The 19,577-nt window shown below is 42.7% G+C and overlaps 1 protein-coding gene across 1 annotated transcript in view; it reads left to right on the top strand.

The window, feature by feature from the left end:
- The window catches only part of LOC126475084 (ABC transporter G family member 23), a 380,919-nt gene that overhangs the window by 101,698 nt on the left and 259,644 nt on the right, over positions 1-19,577 (top strand). Inside the window, exon 2 of the mRNA XM_050102651.1 lies at positions 10,200-10,243. The gene's annotated coding sequence lies outside the window, so the exon portion shown is untranslated. The remainder of the gene's footprint in view (positions 1-10,199; positions 10,244-19,577) is intronic.

The raw sequence follows: 19,577 nt of genomic DNA, 5'->3' as shown, positions 1-19,577 counted from the left end.
TCTTTGTTTGTTTGCTCTGGGATGTTTGAGTCCATTACTGTATTTTCTTCTTCTTCAAATTGCACATTATTTTGTTCCAGTATTTGTTGTACTTGTTGTTTGATGTTTTCTAATTCTGACTGGGGTATCCTGTTATTTTTTATTATTACACGAATCTGATCAGCTAGACGTTGTTCTGTTAAAAATTTTAATTCTGGGTATCTGGTAATAAATGTTGTGTATACTTGTGATCTGTATCCAGTTGTGTTGGTTCCTAGGTTTGTTGCTTGGTAATAACAGAACATGAGGTGTCGATTGACTTCATCTGACCATCTCATCCTCTGTCTTTGTTTTCCTTCTAGGGTGGTTGCAGGAAGCATATCCTGCAAAACACCTCTATTTGGATTTAAATCATTTGCCGTGTGGCTAGTAGTGTCGTTACCATTGTGGGCGGGCATAGGGTTCAAGCGTCGTCCCCGACCATGACGGCGCTTGTCCGAGGCTTCTTTAGTTCTGTCCTGAACCAAGTAATCACACTAAAAGGGGGGTTAGCCCTATTAGTGGTTTGTTCTTTTCGTCGCCTTTTACGACTGGCAGAACATACCGGAGACCTATTCTTTTCCCGGGCCTATTATTATTATTATTATTATTATTATTATTATTATTATTAGGTGAGTTAGGCCTTGCTGAATCACGCAAAGCTTTATGATAAATTTTCTGAATTTTCGCGCAATTCTCATAGTTCCGCCATAAATTCTTTTTCTTTCTTCAGCCAGTCGTGTTACTGTTTAATTCACAATTCCTTTGTCCAAGTAGACTTCTCCTCTGCCAGTTTTTACGCTTGAACGAGCTTCTATCTAAAGCTTCCGAGAAATTTATCTCGGCCCTGACTCGTTGAATACAATGTACAGTATTTGCGTCGGTTTTGTAGGTAAGTCGTAAGTTTGCTGCTAAGTACCTGTGGATATGCCCATAAAGTTCTTATTTTCTTTTTTGAATGTCTGCCGTGAAGATGGATAACTGTTTCGTTGTTTTTGAAAATTTAGTCTGTAACTATCTTCCGTAACGTTTGGGCCTTTTTTCAGGATCTCTGTTGGTCCATTACGGCCAGGGGACATCAGCTGGTACGTACTTTTCAATTCAATAAACTTTACCAACAACCATACACTTTAAGATAGTTTATTTCGAAAGCAAACCAGTTTCAGCAATTTATTTTGCCACCTTCAGGTCACATACTTTTTTTTCGAATCAACGAGCTTATCGTATAGCGCCCCAAAACTGGATATCGTGAATCCCAGTCGTTGTGCAGCTGATTCATAGAAAAGCGTAAATCAGCTACACAACGATTGGGATTCACGATATCCAGTTTTGGGGCGCTATACGATAAGCTCGTTGATTCGAAAAAATGTGTATGGGGCCTTAAGGTGGCAAAGTGAATGGGCGAAACTGGCTGCTTTCGAAATAAAATAAAATATCTTAAAGTGTACGGCTGTTGGTAAAGTTTATTTGATTTAAAACTTTTTCAGGGTGTTTTCCATGTCGCATTTTATGTGATGTGTAAGAGTTCCCCTGTAATACAGGGCTTCAGGTTCAGTAACCATGCAGTAGACCAGACTTTTGTATGCGTGGAGGAACAGTTTTTGTCGTACATTTTGTTTCTTCCGTAGGTCCTTATGAATTTCTGTAGGCGAATTCTCTGTGCTGTTGTCTCTCTCCAGTATATTCAAAGAATTCGCCCAAGTTCTTGAAGTACGGTACTCTCTAGATTTGACCACAATTGGTGGACTGTTTTTGGATTTCGAGTACTGAGAACTCGAACTAAGTGTTATGGAAGGAAATTTGTAGTCTAACTTTCCAGAGCATCTTAGATTGCAGTGGTATCGTCAATCCAATTAAAATACTTCTCTACCGTTACACTCTCGAAAAGCACACGGGAAAAACGGGCCCTTAAATCTTTCCGAGTGAACTCCGATTTCTCTTATTTTATTATGATGATCATCTCTCCCTGTGTAAGTATGCGCCATCAAAATATTTTCACGCTGAGGAGAAAGTTAGTGACCGAAATTTCATTAGAACATCCTGCAGCAACGAAACACGCCCTAGTTATAATGACTGACACCGCAGTAATTCGCGCCTCATATTCATGCCATTCTCTCCCTTATGTCTCTTTGAACTTTTTCGATGTCCTCCATCAATTCTATCTGATGCGGATCCCAAGTCGCACAGCAGTACTCCAGAACAGAGTGGACAAGCGCAGTGTAAGCAATTTCTTTTGCAGATCGAGCGAGGTGGCGTAGTGGTTAGACATTGGACTCGCATTCGGGAGGACGACGGTTCAATCCCGCGTTCGGCTATACTGATTTAGGTTTTCCGTGATTTCCCCAAATCGCTCCAGGCAAATGCCGGGATGGTTCCTTTGAAAGGGCGCGGCCGACTTCCTTTCCCGTCCTTCCCTAAACCGATGAGACCGATTACCTCGCTGTCTGGTCTCCTTCCCCAAAACAACCCAACCTGCTGCATTTTTAAATGTACTACCAATAAATTTCAACTTTTGGTATTCTTTCCCCACAACATTATGTATATGACGGTTCCAATTTATTTAAATTTATAGTCTTTAGATTTATCGCGTAAGCGAAATTTAGCGGACTCCTTCAGGTACTGATGTAGATGACTTTACACTTTTCGTTATTTACAGTCAGTTGCCACCTTTCCTGCAATACAGATATCTTGTCTAAATCATTTTGCAATTGGCTTTAATCATCTGATGACTTTACATGACAGCGTCATCTACAAATTGTAAGAGGGCTGTTCAGATAGTCTTCTTAATGGTTTATGTAGATCAGGAAAACCAGAGAGTCTATAACACTTCCTTGGGGATCGGCAGATATTACTTCTGTTTTAATCGATGACTTTCCGTCAGTTACTACGAACTGTGACGTTTCTGACAGGAAATCACAAATCCAGTCACAGAATTGAGGCGATACTCCATAGACTAGAAATTTGATTAGAAGACGCTTGTGAGGAACGATGTAGAAAGCCTTCTGGAAAACTGAAATCATGGAATCAATTTGACATCCCCTGTCCATAGCAATCGTTACTTCGTGAGAATAAAGAGCTAGTTGTGTTTCAAAGAAGCGATCGTTTCTGAACTCGTGTTGGCTGTTTGTCAATGAATTGTTTTCTTCGAGGTAATTCATAATATTCGAACGCAGTATATGTTCCAAAATCCTACTGCAAATCGACGTTAGCGATGTGAGTCTGTAGTTCAGTAGTTTACTCCTATTTGCTTTCTTTGTATAACCCTAATGTAGTCCTAGTTATGACTGTTTCCGGTAGTTTTGAATTTTCATTTCTTTTTCTACTCTCGGATTACTTTTCCAGACTATGTTGAAGAGCAGCCCTGTCGGACACCGGTTTTAATCTTATTGCCGTCACGCATTTCACCCGTGAATTTTACTATATACCTTGTGATGATAAATGGCTGGTTAGTTAGGGTCAGAGTTTTCAGATCAAGTCCATGTTATTCGATTATCTAAAATCATGGAACTTATTTTCTAGTACTAAATTTAGCTAAAACGAATGGTGTCGTGTTCTGTCCTACATCAGTCGTATTCGTTACATCCCAGCGGACGTAGTCACATGCGTCATTGTTACCTGGGTGATACTCGTTTCACTTCCTGCTAACGTGACGTCATTTTGATGTCACACGCATGAGCGGCTATCGACTTTCGTTAGCGTTCGATACGGGCCTCTCACAAAACGTCATGCGGGCGTGCTAGAGATGTACAAAAACCCCTCATTCTTGGAATGACTTACTATAATTATTCCTATACCAACATGTCACAATGATTTATCAATGGTTAGTGCCTTCAGATAAGAGTGCTTTCTCAGGATTTGCTTGTTATCGTCAATAATTTACAAATTAAGCATGAAACGAGTTTGTTTTATAATTTGCAGTCTGTCGTTTCAAGGTAAGGGAGCAACGAAAATTTATTACAGACAAGTCACGAGTATCATTAAATGGCACGTATCAACGCATAAACGGTATAAGCCTTCAAGAGAGAATATGTTAATCAAGACAGGAGACAAACATGAAAAATAAGTGCTAGTGTAATGGATAACCTCGTGGTTACTGGATCCAAAAGATGTGGGTTCGCATCCTTTCACATGCAATTTTTTTCATGTTAGCTTTGTAAACACGTTCTGGGACTTTCTTGTGTGCGTAATACAAGTACGTTCTGCTATATTCGATGTTATTTACATTCCATCTGTTTTGAGAACGAAGGATGAAATTAATATTTAGCGATTTCCGAATGTACGGTTATGCAGGGACTTAAGAGGACAGCTTGAATTGCTGCGACTGAAACGAGCAAAAATAAAATTCATATTCTTCCTTCTCACAAATATTTGGCTCTTTATTTCCGAATATGTGCCGCCTTTCGAGCGTGTGCTTACCAGGCACCTAAGACGTCTGTTTGCTACGAATGAAACGAGCAGCAATAACATTCATATTCTTCCTTACCTCAAATATTTTGCTTTTTATTTGCGAATGTGTGGCGATTCCCGAGTTTGTCGTTAGGCAGGAAACTAAGAGTACAGATTTAATTGCTGCGCCTGAAACGAGCAGCAATAAAAGTCATATTCTGCCTTTTCACAAATATTTGACCCTTTATTTCCGATTATATGACGATTTACGAGTGTGTAGTCAGGCAAGAACCTAAAAGGATAGCTTCAATAACATTCGTATTCTTCTTTGTCACAAATGATGCGTTGTTTGTTTACGAATATGTGGCGATTTCCGAGTGTGTGGTTAGGCGGGAACCTAAGAGGAAAGCTGAAATTGCTACGAGTGAACCAAGGAGCAAATTACATTGATATTCCTTCTTGTCACAAAGTCGATAGCCGATCATGCGGTAGTCGATATTGTGTGTGACATCAAAATGACATCAAGTTAGCAGAAATTTTGTGAAAAGAGTGTTACTGTTATCCGTTCGATTGCAGGGAGCCTACAGGATCTGCAGAGCCTGTCAGTTGCGAGCTGAGAACACAGTTTCTACTACGGTGTTGGGAGGGTCATCACTGCCGTTTGTCCCTTTCCTGATCCAGCCGCGAATGGTGCGTGGCATGAACAGCTAACGGCAAACTTCCACAGCAGCTCATATATCCCGCATATCTCCATTTCATCTGTAATTTGTCGAAACAAATTAATATGCTATCTGAAAAGTTCTTGCTCCGTTGTTTAACAGTAAACTTCTACTTGTCGCAAAATGACTCTGTTGTCTGCCATTAGAGTTTGATGAGCACCTGTCACTTACTAAACGAATCCGCGACGAAACGCGCCGCTTTTCTTAGGATCTTTTACCTTCTTTATTAACGTTACCTGATAACGGTCTTAAACTGACCGAAATAGTGCGAATGTAGATTTTTTGCTCGCGTTGTTGTCTTCAATAAAACTTTCCGGGTATGTGACCGCATCCTCATGTTGTTTTATGGTCCTATATTTCGGTTACTGTTGGAAAAAAAAGCTGCTGTCTATAAGTTACGCCAGTCACCACCTCTCCGTTCCTGCATCCAGTCAAGGTAGAGATCAATACCAGGGACAGGACGGGATGTGAATCCATAAAATCTGAACGTAGCACTGGCCAAATGGTAAACGCGTCAACCTGATGCGGGTCACTTTTAACAGTGGTCGAAACGACGTTCAAAGTGATTTTGCTAAATGGGAAGAAATTGCAGGGAACGGTCCCTGATAAGACATGCTGTGATAAATGTGTTTCAAGGGAGGTACGTCCACGGGAAAGTGGAGATTACACACTTGGACAGTGATGCCGGTGTCAGCACCATGCCGGCGACCCGCCAGCATGGGATAAATCTCATGACTGCCACTGCACCTATCACTTACAGTGCAGGCATTGCTTGTTACCTACGGACTTGGTCCTTTGGTGACGATTTTGTCGCTGGTCCGTCGGAGAGACCACCATGATGCTGAGATTTCGTTCATCCACCCTATTCACATATGACGCTGCCTTTACGTATCGTCAGCCCTCACAACAGCCACCTGTCGGCTACTGGAGGGTCCTCATGGTGTGGTGGTAGTGAACCGTCAATACTGGGTCAGCCGCAGTGAGTGGGGGGGTGGGGGGGGGGGGGGGATTATCGGCTCCCGCCACGTTGGACACCTGCACTTCCTGCGAGTGACGAAGCCTCCCCTGTTGGATGACGTCCCGTTCCTACGTAGAATGATGTGACTACTACGTGATGGTGCTCATGACTTTGGAGCTAAAACACTATTACAGACAGAACATTCCCACGTTCCTGGTGTCCTCTCGCGTGCGCTTTGAGTCACTGGAACTTACACTGTTAAAGATCTTTTATCGCCACCTTAAAGTGGTTGTACCTCTCTTGGAAAGCTTTCACGACCACATATCCGTATGATCTTTTTTGCTCCTCGTCAGGTTTTATTTCCTGCAATTTTACCAATTTAGCAAGGTCGACCTGTGTAATAAAGCGTGGCTACACGTTCACGTACAAAAAAAGTTTTATTGAATATGATAAGAAATAGATAAGAATCGGTCGAACGTCGGTGTTGTAGCCTACCTCTTTCGTAGGTGTCTTAAGTTTCCTCTGGATTCGTCCAACGTATTTGCCTGGCATTTGTTTTCCTACTATTAAATTTATATGGTGGTTGTGGTTTAGGACGCTCCAGACGCATGTCCCTATGTGTTTTACTTTTATGAATGTTCCCAGTGACTAGTCACCGTTCGTTTAAACAAACAACGAATGATCATTCCGCTTGTTAAGACGATATGTTACATTTTGTTTGTGCTAAGGTTCACCTGCTGGTGGCTGCAGCGAGCGTGAATGCTCTGTAGATCTTCCTACATTTCCCACAATTTTGTGCCGTTGCCCTTTCTCTGTATACACTAACATCGTAGGCGAACAATACCTGATAGCCTCCGTCGTGAACAGTAACGTAAGCGTAACAGTCCCTTGAGATACGGCTGCGCCTATTTTTACGTCTGCCCATTCTTCCCATTTCGAAACCCTTTCTCCTTCCTCTCTCCAACATTTGTAAGAGAAGAACAAAAACAGATACTTCATGTACATCTGAGATAAGAGGATATCAGTTTTGATTCAGGAAATTAAAAAATATTGACAAGTAACGAGATAAAAGAAGAAACAGAAAGAGATTTTTCGGAAACAATATGATGTTAATCTTCTTTCCTTTCAGCGTTTGCCCATGACAACGTGAGAACATGTATGTAGTAGACGGCTCGTCCACTGCCATTTAGTTGATCGATTTCGATGAAAAGCAAGAACACTGTTCACTGAGCAATGACTTATAGCAGTACTTCACGCAAAATAATTTCTTTCTAACGCGAGTAATCTTCGCCTCGCCCCTCCCTCCCTCCTCCCTACCGTTCTACCGTTTTCTGGTTGTCGAGGTAGGGTAGCGAGGAACTTGAGAGACGCAATGAGCACCCACACATCCTGTCAAATCCCAAAGTTATCCACGGTATTGTGTGATACGAGGATACAAAGGAAAATGAACAGTGATCTACTTGTCCGATCGGGAGCTGTCAGACTCAGAAACGATTTAAATATGCACCAACAAAATTTTTCACTATTTGCATGTTGTTGTTGTGGTCTTCAGTCCTGAGACTGGTTTGATGCAGCTCTCCATGCTACTCTATCCTGTGCAAGCTTCTTCATCTCCCAGTACTTACTGCTTTTGCATAATAACATAAAATGTCTGACAGTTAACAGATCTAATTTAAAATCATTTTTTATGACAACTGCTTCTACTTCATGCACAACTTTTTATCTAAAAACTGCTATCCTGCAAAAAAATTATTTTAAGTGTAGTTGCACGAGTAGGACTGAAAAATAATATGTTGATTAATCGTCAAGTAACCGTTCACTGAAATTAATCATGTATACTTGACCTGTAAACTGACTTGTTCCACTTCATTTACATACGAAAGTAGTTGAAGCACATAACTAATTAATGTGGCAATCATGCATCCATTAAAATCTGTTTTTTAATTAAAGACCACGTGCCGTTTCTTTCGGGGCAATCGGCATTTAATGAGACATCCGTGGGGGGTGGGGGGTTGGGGGGGGGGAGGAGGGAGGGGTAATCTTCAAATATGCAGAATACCAAATAAAATCCTTACACATGCCGAAGGCAGTATGAGAAGAGCCATCGCTTATCTCGCACGCGGGTTGAATGAGGGCAGGATTCATTTCCCTAAGCTAGCATGCTACGCGATAATCCATACGGGTAGGTTTACACCGCGAATAATACATGGATTTCACGATAAAAAGGATAAATGAACAGTTTCGTAGTGGTCCGCATGAAAAACAGAGCCATATACAAATTTAATTCAGAGGGAATGCGGAAGTTGCCATTTCCGATAGGACGTTATCACTGTTCAGGTAGCATTTTTATATGGCGTCGTCTAATGTGGACAAAGCGTAGTGTTTACTTGGAGTAGTTTGCAGCCCTCTAGTGACCATGTACCGTGTATGACCCTCAGCCGCCAATTTCGGAGAGACCTTTGAAACTTTCGCATCCGCTCTCACTATAATTTGCATGCGTTATTGAGCTCTATACACCTCGTAAACATTCTTCTGCTCCATTATTTCAATTAATGAATTATTAGTTTTTGCAAATATAACGATATGTCTCTGTGCTCTTCAAGATTTAGATTAAAAGCAACACTATTTATATCCTTACATCTTATATCAACAATATTTACGACACGTAAGAAATAAATTCACAATATCTGCACAGGCAGAACAATTCAATGCAATATCCATATAAATGTTATTCTGGGTAAGTTAGGATAGCTAAGAAAATTATGAAAAGAGAAGTTGGTCTTTCGCTAGTCGGTTGAACTTCTGTATACTCACCGATGGAGCATTGGTTAGCACTTCGAACTCGCATTCTGTAGGACGACGGTTCAGACCCTCATCTGGCCATACAGATTTAGGTTTTCTGTGATTTTCCAAAATCATTCCGGCTAAATATGGGGCTCATTCCTTTGAGACGATACGACCGATTTCCTTTCCCAACCCTCCTCAATTCGAGCTTATCCTTTGTCTGTAATGACCACCGATTTTAAACACTAATCTTGCTCTTTTTTGTTGTAACCTCTTCGAGTTTCTCAGCTTTCGGCACCTTCGATGATTCTTCACTCCACTATCCATTTTTTACTCATCAGCCAGAACATTATGACCACCTACCTAATAGCCGGTATGTCCACATTTGGCATGGATTACAGCGGCAATGCGTCGTGGCAAGGAAGCAGTGAGGCCTTGGTAGGTCGCTGGAGGGAGTTTCCACCACATCTGCACACACAAGATACTTAATTCCCTTAAATTCCGGGGTGAGGGTCAATAACCCCTCACGCTGCGTTCAATCACATCTCAGGTGTCTTCGATCGGGTTCAGATCTGGCGAGTTGGGGGTCCAGGTATCAACTGGGACTCGCCACTGTGTTCCTTGAACCACTCCGTCGCACTACTGGCCTTGTGACACGGCGCTTTTTCTCATTGAAGCTTGCCGGGAAACATTATCGTCATGAACGGGTGCACGTGGTCTGCAGCGAGACTCCTTGGCCGTCACGGTGCCTTGCAAGAGCTCCACTTGACCCATGAATGCCAACGTGAATGTTCTCCAGAGCATAATGGAGTCGCCGCCAGCTTGGAAGACGCCGATTCACGCCCTCCCATTGGCGTGATTAAGATTGTACTCTGCCCAACATTATAGTCTGATGTTAGTTCCGCCACAGTGCACCGTCAGTTCTGTTTTACCAGTCTACCCAGCCTACGACTTTCGACATCTGTAATGAGGTGCGGCCTCCCAAACCCGACCTCCGGACGTGATTTCACCTTGGTTTCACTACATGTTGAAGACACTTACCACAGCACTCCTCGAACACCCTGGAATTCGTGCAGTTTCCTAAATACTCGTGCCGAGCCTCTGCCCTAGGTCAAACTCAGACAGATCGCACGTATCCCCATTCTAAACACATACAACACGCTCACTGATATTACAGGCACCGTATGTGTGTCTGACTAGCAGTCATTCTTCGTCAGGTGACGCTACTATCGTCTGGAAGGATTTACATCGATACTAGGTGGGTGGTCATAATAATCTGACTAATCAGTGTATATTGCTACAAGTTCTCTGAAATCTTCTTTCTTCTGTTTCAGAAAGCCCAGTGAAAAAAACGGCAGCTCTCACATAGATAGTACACGTAAGTACCTGCAACATTCCTACACTATTGAAAGGTTGACGAGTAATAGCAGCCGAGAGGCATCATAATTTCTCGATCCTAGATTTCTTAAACGAAACTGCCTGAAGGAAAAAATGAAGCACCCAGAAGACATGATCAAATGTCAATGTAACTTCGTATATGTACACACCATCGGCGGGATGCAAACAATTAGAGTTTCATATCTGTGCGGCAGTTAGAACTGCCACTAGAGTGCTTTGTTGCTGTTAGTTTTAGTGTTGTTGCCAGGCTTGGTGGGTATACAAGGGTCGCGAATAGCGTCAGATGTTGAGTGATCACTGTGGACGACACTGACTCATGTAAGACTGCGTTATCAGCACCGGAGAAGAGTTTGAAAGGGACCTCATTGTCGGTCTTCGTTTCCCCGTTTAGTCTAATTGTACAATATCCATGTTTGTGTGGCATTCGGATATAACAGTTGTCCGATGTTAGAATGCGTGGGGCTGTGAGGGAAGGTATACTCGTCGTCAAGGTTTCGGTCGGCGATATCAGGCTAACGCAAAGGAATATCGCCGTATTGTACACAAAGCACAGCGTAACTTCAAATCTGTGCCTGTCAGTCGCGAGAAAGTAATAGATTCTCTGCAACATCCTCCTTCATCCCGCACCAGTGGTCACAGACTAACAGCAATCGGACAGGGAATTGTCGTCTCAATGAAAACCAGCCACAATCGCTTGGTAGTGGAAAGGCGTCAAGACCAGATGAGATACCTATAAGATTCTATAACGATTATGCGAAAGAACTTGCTCCCCTTCTAGCAGTATTTTATCGTAGATCGCTTGAGCAACGAAAGGTACCTAGCGACTGGAAAAAAGCGCAGGCCATTCCCGTTTTTAAGAAAGGCCACAAAACAGATCCACACAATTATAGACCTATATCGTTGACGTCAATCTGTTGTAGAATTATGGAACAAGTTTTATGTTCAAGAATTATGATGTTTTTGAAAAATGAACATCTCCTCTATAACATGGATTCCGCAAACACAGATCCTGCGAAACTCAGCTCACTCTGTTCCTCCATGAGATCCACGACGCAGTGGACAAAAGCGCTCAGGTTGATGCCGTGTTCCTTGATTTCAGTAAGGCATTTGACACCGTCCCGCAGTGCCGTTTAATGTAAAAAATACGAGCTTATGGATTATCGGAGCAGGCCTGCGATTGGATTCAAGACTTTCTTGCAGATAGAACTCAACACGTCGCTCTTAACGGAACTAAATCGACAGATGTAAAGGTAATATCCGGAGTACCACAGGGAAGTGTGATAGGACCGTTGCTGTTCACAATGTATATAAATGATCTAGTAGAAAGCACCGGATGCTCTTTAAGGCTATTCGCAGAAGGTGCAGTATATACCAAAGTATCAACGCCAGAAGATAGTAAGAATTTGCAGAAGGACCTGCAGAAAATTCATGAATGGTGCAGGCTCTGGCAGTTGACCTTGAACGTGAACAAATGTAACGTATTACGCGTACATAGGAAAAGATATCCACTGCTGTACAGCTACACTATTGATGACAAACAGCTGGAGACAGCGTCTGCCGTAAAATATCTAGGCGTAACTATACAGAGCGATCTTAAGTGGATAGTGGGAAAAGATTCATCGGAAGAATCTGAAAGAAATGTAACTCATCGACAAAAGATGTGGCTTATAAGGCGCTTGTTCGCCCGATTCTTTAGTACTGTTCATCTGTCTGGGATCCCTATCAGGTAGGACTGATAAAGGAGACAGAGAAGATCAAACGAAGAGCGGCGCATTTCATCACGGGATCGCTTAGCTGGCGAGAGAGCGTTACGAGGATGCTAAACAAACTCCTCTGGCAGACGTTACAAGAGAGGCGTTGTGCATCACGGAGAGATTTGCTATTGAAATTTCGGGACAGCACTTTTCAGGAGTCAGATAACATGTTACTTCCCCCCTCCCCCCCCCCCCCCCCCCCGCCCCACATACATCTCACATATTGACCACGAGGAGAAAATTCGAGAAATTGGAGCAAATGCAGCGGCTTACCGTCAATCATTCTTCCCACGCACTATTCGCGAGTGGAACAGGGTGGGAGGTGGTACCGAAAGTACCCTGCACCACACACCATTAGGTGGCTTGCGGAGTATGATGTAGATGTAGATGCGTAGGCTACCATTATAACGTCACGACACAAATGCCTGTGTTTGGAGTGCTGCCATGACCGGGAAGCATAAACTGCTGACGGCTGGCGTCGCATTGTCTTTTTTTTCGTTCGCTATTGTTCGTTGCGTTTGGACTGTGCGGACGTCACAAGACATCCGTTCAAGTTGATCGTTGATTTCTTTACTCAGTTTTTTTTTATTACAGAGGGCGAGCAGCCCTTTGACCGAACAAGCTGAGCTACCGTGTTTTCAGCGATGAATGATGGTTCTGGAACACACGGGATGACTGACGATGTCGGCAAGTGTAGCGTCTATCTGGGGAGAGATCCCATACTTCCAGTGTTTTGGAGAGGCACAGCTGTGTTACCATCGGGTATGATTTCGGATGCCTGGTAGTGATTAAGTTGAACAGTGACGGCACAACGGTATCTCATGGACATCCTATGTTCTCATTTTTACCTCTCATATGATAGTATCGTGGTGCCGTTTTTCAGTACGATAGAGTTAATCAACACATGGCACGTGTCTCTACGAACTGTCTACGTCAGGTTGAGTACTTCCATGTCCAGCAAGATCACCAGAGACACCAATTACGTTCCAGGGCCAGTATCCAGGATTTTAAGGGCTAGATACAACAGTTGCGGGCCAGTGTGTCTCCTGATGAATATACAAGAGCTTTATGACATCCCCCCCAACCGAATCAGTGCATGCATCCAGGACAAAGGGGATGCAATGTCATACTGATCAGTTGGCTCACAGTCGCAGGTTCTTTGTAAGTTCGACTCGGGCTTTTAATCAGTAAAATAACATCACATGCCGTGAAGATTCATTTTGTTTCTCCCTCCCCCTTCCCACCTCCCCCCCCCCCACCCCCGTCTTTCTGGAAGCTTCAATTTTTTTTCAGGTAATGTACTTTATCCTTCTGGACTGTCAATTTTTTTAGTAAAAGAAATCATTACTGTGACGATATAAAGGATCTGTATTCGCAATACACAATGTAACGAATGATAAATTTTTTTAAATAAAATGGTTTAAGCTACACACCAGCCGAAGCAAAAGTTTCTGCAATGTTGCAATCGAACCAATTTTTGTGAATTGTAAACTTGTAAGTCTGTGGTTTCTAGTCCCATAAATAGCGGTGGAAATTTCTTTCCAACCGCGCCTTGTTTGGGATAACTGCAACAGCTTGTGTTAAGCGTGTTCACAATTTGTGGAAACGCCCCGAAGTTTTGAAGCTGCATGTTCTTGAGAAATCTGAACGATTCCGTAGTCACTGCTTGCGTCATCAGGCGAGTCTCTTGCGAAAACGCCGTGACAGTGATGGCGTCAGGCGACAAGCTCTCTGAAAGGCTACGTTGTGAATCTCCCTGACCGTTTGCAAAGTCGCATAGTATGCAATGATCGGTATCAGGCTTCGTCCCGTATGACACTTGTTTCGTTCATAGTGAGGGCATCGTGCACCTATTTCAAAAAAGAATTCGCAATACCGTGGTCATTGGAAATGAGACTCTACCGTAGATGCGAAGAAATGGCACTGTATCAGCATTAGCGCTGACGAAGGAAACAACGATTTACCGATAGTCATCCCTCTCTCCTCCATTCGCCAGTGGAACATGTAAGGCAGGAAAATGATACTGCTAACAGAAATATTCACTATCACATATTGTAATGTGACTTGCATAGTATACAGGTTCTTGTTTCCTTTTTCTTTAGCGTTTGTTCCACCTTGTGGCAGGACCGGCTGAGTGGATTCGCTCTCCTCCTTTTGTTCGAGGACCATATCTGGATGAAGCTTTACAACCTTTAGGTTGTTGCGCAGAGTGTCGGCCCATCGCTGTCTTGGTCGTCTTCTTGGGTCTCTTTTCCCATGACATCCACTGTGTATGCTGTTTTTGTAGTGGTACCGTCCTCTGCGCGCAGCACATGTCCAAACCATCGCAGACAGCTTTCTCGCATTTTCTTCTGGATCGGTGCGACCCTCAAGCCGTTTCCTGATAGTAATCGTCAATATCAATGTAATTCTCCAACAGCTGTGTAACTGACATGTTATTTTATGTTATTTTGACGACTACTGGTTCGGCACTCCACTATGCCATCTTCAGGCCCCTTCATAGTGAAAGAGTATAAATGTAGTGTATATCAGGGTGTACAAAGCAATCTTACAGAAAGCGACGGGTAATCATAAAAGCGCTTAAAGCTACAAAATGAAACTAGTGGCGTTAAACCAAATCTCTGCGTACATCCAGCACAATAGACCAAAACATATGTACATATTTGTTAGTCATAAAACCATTTAACACCACAGATTTACAAGAGAATCTGCAGAAACATTAAAAAGGTCAGAACTAGACAGTATACAATCAGGACCCCTGCTGAAACAAAGCTTGTTCTTTAATGAGGAGACTCCTAGTATATATGAGGACCTATCTTCATTTAAAGTAAAATGTCACACAGTAATCTATAAAGTACAATAATATGCATATTTACGGCGTAGGTACTACCACAACTGGCGATATAATTAGTTGCCACAGCATCAAGAAAAAAGAAAAACAACTTGATGCAAAACCCAACGGCAGACGACATATTAAGAGAAAAGTGGCATACAAAGAGCGCGATAAAAATAGTCACAAATACCTTGTGGGCCTAGGTTAGACAACAAATCTATATAAAAAGATATGATTTGGCATACTTTATATCACTCAACATGTCGGCTTTACCACAGTGAAATAAACCAACAAGGGTCTCAAATCCTACTTAACTAAGGGCAGTCCTGCAAGTTCTCAGCCGACAATGTCATACTATTTCCCTGGGATTTTAAGGCAACAACCTAGCGATCTATCTGTATGTGACGATCCATATAAATAATAAGACATTGCAGGTTGTGTAGCGATAGGTAACGTGGGTATGGAAAAGGATAAAAGGTAAGTGAGTGTGCGAAGAGCACCATATCTTCAAAGTCGAAGCCCATTAAATGAGTAAGATATTGCGTGAAAAAGAGTTTATTAACTGGAACCATATTATAAAGCACTCGTTGAGTGAACAATACTACTCAAAGCATGGATAGTAATGGCGTAGCCCAGAGCAATGAAAGAAAGTGTTAGTGTCAGTCCAAATATGTATGGAGTCTCAAGCCGATCATGTCCCACAGTGGTAGACCATAAAGTCAAAAATTTTGTAACGATCATCAAGTCAACATCAAACTCCGTGAATACAAAACGCGTGTCTGGTAAAAACATCATAGTAATCCCTCTAAGCTGTATGGAGAAGTAAGAACAACTGTGAAACGCCGATAAACTATACGAATCTTAATCACACTCAAAATATCCAGTCAATTAGTACCGAATTCCCACCAGTGAACTGGGGACTGTGTCAATTTGGGTCTAGAAAAAAATGACAAGCTTTGTTTCAGCTGACCTCCTGATTGTATATTGTCTAGTTCTGATCTGTTTTGTTTAATGTCCTTTTTTTCAGATTCTCTTGTAAATTCGTGGTATTAAATAGTTTTATGACGAACAAGTATGTACACATGTTTTAGTCTATTGTGCTGGATGTACACAGAGATTTGGTTTAAGGGGGTAGGACGTCAAACGGGCCGACTTGGAGCAGGAGAGGCACCACAGGACATTTTAATTTCCATTGTCTATACTTTTACAAGTAAATTAATAAAACTTTGTCAGCATGACCAGGAAGGATTCAGGATTCACACTAGTAGCAGCGGAAGTTCAAAAACATAACAAAATAATTTTGTTTACTTGTGAAATTTCATCATTTTTTCACTTACTATTGACTGCATTTGTTGCTATAGGTACGCTTTTCTTCATAAGCAAGAGAGACTGTTCGATGAATTTTGCACAGCATACAAACCATACTTACAGGTGTCTGACACTCTAGAATCTATTTAATTTATGAAAAAATGAATGAGCTGTTATGTTTTAAACTTTACGTTTAGAAAAAAATCAAATTTTGTAGTTAATTATCTCAATTTTTACCACCGTTTTTAATAGATTTGGAAAATTCTAGAGTTTCAAACACCTGTAAGTATGTTTTGTATGCTGTGCAAAATTCATCAAAGAATCTCTATTACTTGTGAAGAAAAATATACCTATAGCAACAAATGCAGCCAACAGTTAGTGAAAAGATGATGAAATTTCATATCTAAAAAAAAATTATTTTGTTATGTTTTTGCACTTCCACTGCTATGAGTGTGAATCCTGAATCATTCCTGGTCATGCTGACAAAGTTTTATGAAACTTCCTGGCAGATTAAAACTGTGTGCCCGACCGAGACTCGAACTCGGGACCTTTGCCTTTCGCGGGCAAGTGCTCTACCAACTGAGCTACCGAAGCACGACTCAGGCACGGTACTCACAGCTTTACTTCTGCCAGTACCTCGTCTCCTACCTTCCAAACTTTACAGAAGCTCTCCTGCGAACCTTGCAGAACTAGCACTCCTTAAAGAAAGGATACTGCGGAGACATGGCTTAGCCACAGCCTGGGGGATGTTTCCAGAATGAGATTTTCACTCTGCAGCGGAGTGTGCAGTGATATGAAACTTCCTGGCAGATTAAAACAGTGTGCCCGACCGAGACTCGAACTCGGGACCTTTGCCTTTCGCGGGCAAGTGCTCTACCAACTGAGCTACCGAAGCACGACTCACGCCCGGTACTCAAAGCTTTACTTCTGCCAGTACCTCGTCTCCTACCTTCCAAACTTTACAGAAGCTTCGCAGGAGAGCTTCGGTAGCTCAGTTGGTAGAGCACTTGCCCGCGAAAGGCAAAGGTCCCGAGTTCGAGTCTCGGTCGGGCACACAGTTTTAATCTGCCAGGAAGTTTCATATCAGCGCACACTCCGCTGCAGAGTGAAAATCTTATTCTGGAAACATCCCCCAGGCTGTGGCTAAGCCATGTCTCCGCAGTATCCTTTCTTTCAGGAGTGCTAGTTCTGCAAGGTTCGCAGGAGAGCTTCTGTAAAGTTTGGAAGGTAGGAGACGAGGTACTGGCAGAAGTAAAGCTGTGAGTACCGGGCGTGAGTCGTGCTTCGGTAGCTCAGTTGGTAGAGCACTTGCCCGCGAAAGGCAAAGGTCCCGAGTTCGAGTCTCGGTCGGGCACACAGTTTTAATCTGCCAGGAAGTTTCATATCAGCGCACACTCCGCTGCAGAGTGAAAATCTCATTCTGGAAAGTTTTATGAATTTATTTGTAAAAGTATAGACAGTAGAAAATAAAATATCCTGTGGTGCCTCTCCTGCTCCAAGTCGGCCCGTTTGACGTCCTACCCCCCCTTAACGCCACTACTTTCATTTTGTAGCTTTAAGCGCTTTTATGATTACCCGTCGCTTTCTGTAAGCTTGCTTTGTACACTACATTTGTTCTCTTTTACAGGGGCCTGAAGACGTCACAGTGGAATGCCGAAACTGGTAGTCTTCCAATCTTAGTTTCCATGACCCCTAATCGCCGTTCTGCCTGTTTTATAGCTGGCCAGCGCTTGGTGCCGTAGAGAGGAACAGGACGGATGACAGTTTGGTACATCTTTGACTTCAGATGATCTTTAATCCGACTATCGTAGGTGAATGCTATTGTCTTTCGCCATTTCATCCAGGCCGCTTGCGTCCTTACGTTGACCTCGGTAGTGTGGAGATCAAGATACTTAAATTTTGATACTTTTGGTAGATCTTCTCCATCAGCGTTGATGGTCCCAATTTCTCATGGATATCATGTAACACCCTAAGTTTTCTGTTTGTTGAGCCACAGGCCATATCGCGCAACTCGTCCGTTTCACCCTTGTGTTTGGTACTGGAGATCAAACTTGTTCTCCACAGCCAACATGACATCATCATAATAGAGAAGCGTCCATGGCAGTGGCATGTGCTGGTTTGATGTGACAGTCTCTATCGCAAGAATAAACAGCTGTGGTGGTAAGGCCGAGCCTTGGTGGACTCCTACAGTGATGCGAAAGTTATTTGACGCTCCTGCAGCCGCTTGGACATAGCTCCTCAGTTCTACATGCAGAAGCCGTAGCCAGTTAGCAAGGCATTCTGGAATGCCATGTTCTCGATGTGCTAATCAGATTAGATCATGTGGCATCCGATCATATGCCTTTCCGAGGTATAAAAAAGCAAGGTGCAGTGGCTTGGTCTTTTTGCTGTATTTTTCAAACAGCAGCCGCGCAGCACGGGTATCATCAGTTGTGCTTCAATTTTTGACAAATCCAGCTTTGTTCCTTGTGATCTGAGCTATCTCTCTAATCCTTCTGCCGAAAATGCGTTCAAGGATCTTCGTAGTGTGGTCCAGTTATCTGACCTGACGGTAATTAAAACATTCAGCAGTGCTTCCTTTCTGTTTGAAGATAGGTACCTCGATTTTCGGCTGCCAATCTGCTAATATTCTACCTTCTCTGATAATCTGGCTGTGAAGATCTGTTACTGTCTCATTCCACTGTTGAGAACACCACAACTCTGCTGGGAGGTCATCGGGGCAAGTGGTTTTCCCTCTCTTCGTCTGCTTTAGAGCTGCCTCGACTTCGGCAGTGTTAATTTCCTTTACTGGTCCTTCAACAGTTGACATGATCGGTACTGATGAATGGAGAAATTCCTCTGTCGAAATTCTCTCGAAGTTGCTCTGCCAGCGTTCCCCTCCTTTCTTCCAGTCGACCAGCAGCTCACCCGTTTCGTCGTTGATGCCATAAAAATGTTTCATGTCGTCTCCGTTTTCCGATGTTTTGAGTTGACTAGTCGATGAATGTCGCGTTCTCCTTTGCATCTGTCAAGTTTCGTGTAGAGATCTAGATACTTGTGTGCTTTCGTGACTGCAGTGACCTTCTTCGCCTCTTTGCGGGCTTGTTTGCAGGCATTCGAAAGGGATAGTGTTTTGTCTGCAAGAAACTCGTAGTAAAATTTTTCTTTTTGCATGCGGTAGACGTACATTAAATATAACGTGCCACAGAAGTGCAATTCCAGGTTACCGAAATAAAAGCAACGTGTGAATGGTATGTTCCTGGACATGAAAGTAAATTGGACCTGTAATAAAAAATATTGTCCTCTAACCATTGTATTAATATAGAAGCAGACTGAAGACCTCGTGGTTAAAGAAAAATCGTTCCTATTCCTAGTATTTTGTTAGCGCACTACACTCTACCTAGGGGTTTAGGATACAGTACGTTCATGTTATTAAATTC

This window comes from Schistocerca serialis, chromosome 4 (assembly GCF_023864345.2).
Source record: "Schistocerca serialis cubense isolate TAMUIC-IGC-003099 chromosome 4, iqSchSeri2.2, whole genome shotgun sequence".
NCBI lineage: Eukaryota > Metazoa > Arthropoda > Insecta > Orthoptera > Acrididae > Schistocerca > Schistocerca serialis.
Note: the sequence above shows the minus strand (reverse complement) of the source record. Positions and strands in the feature narration are given on the sequence as shown.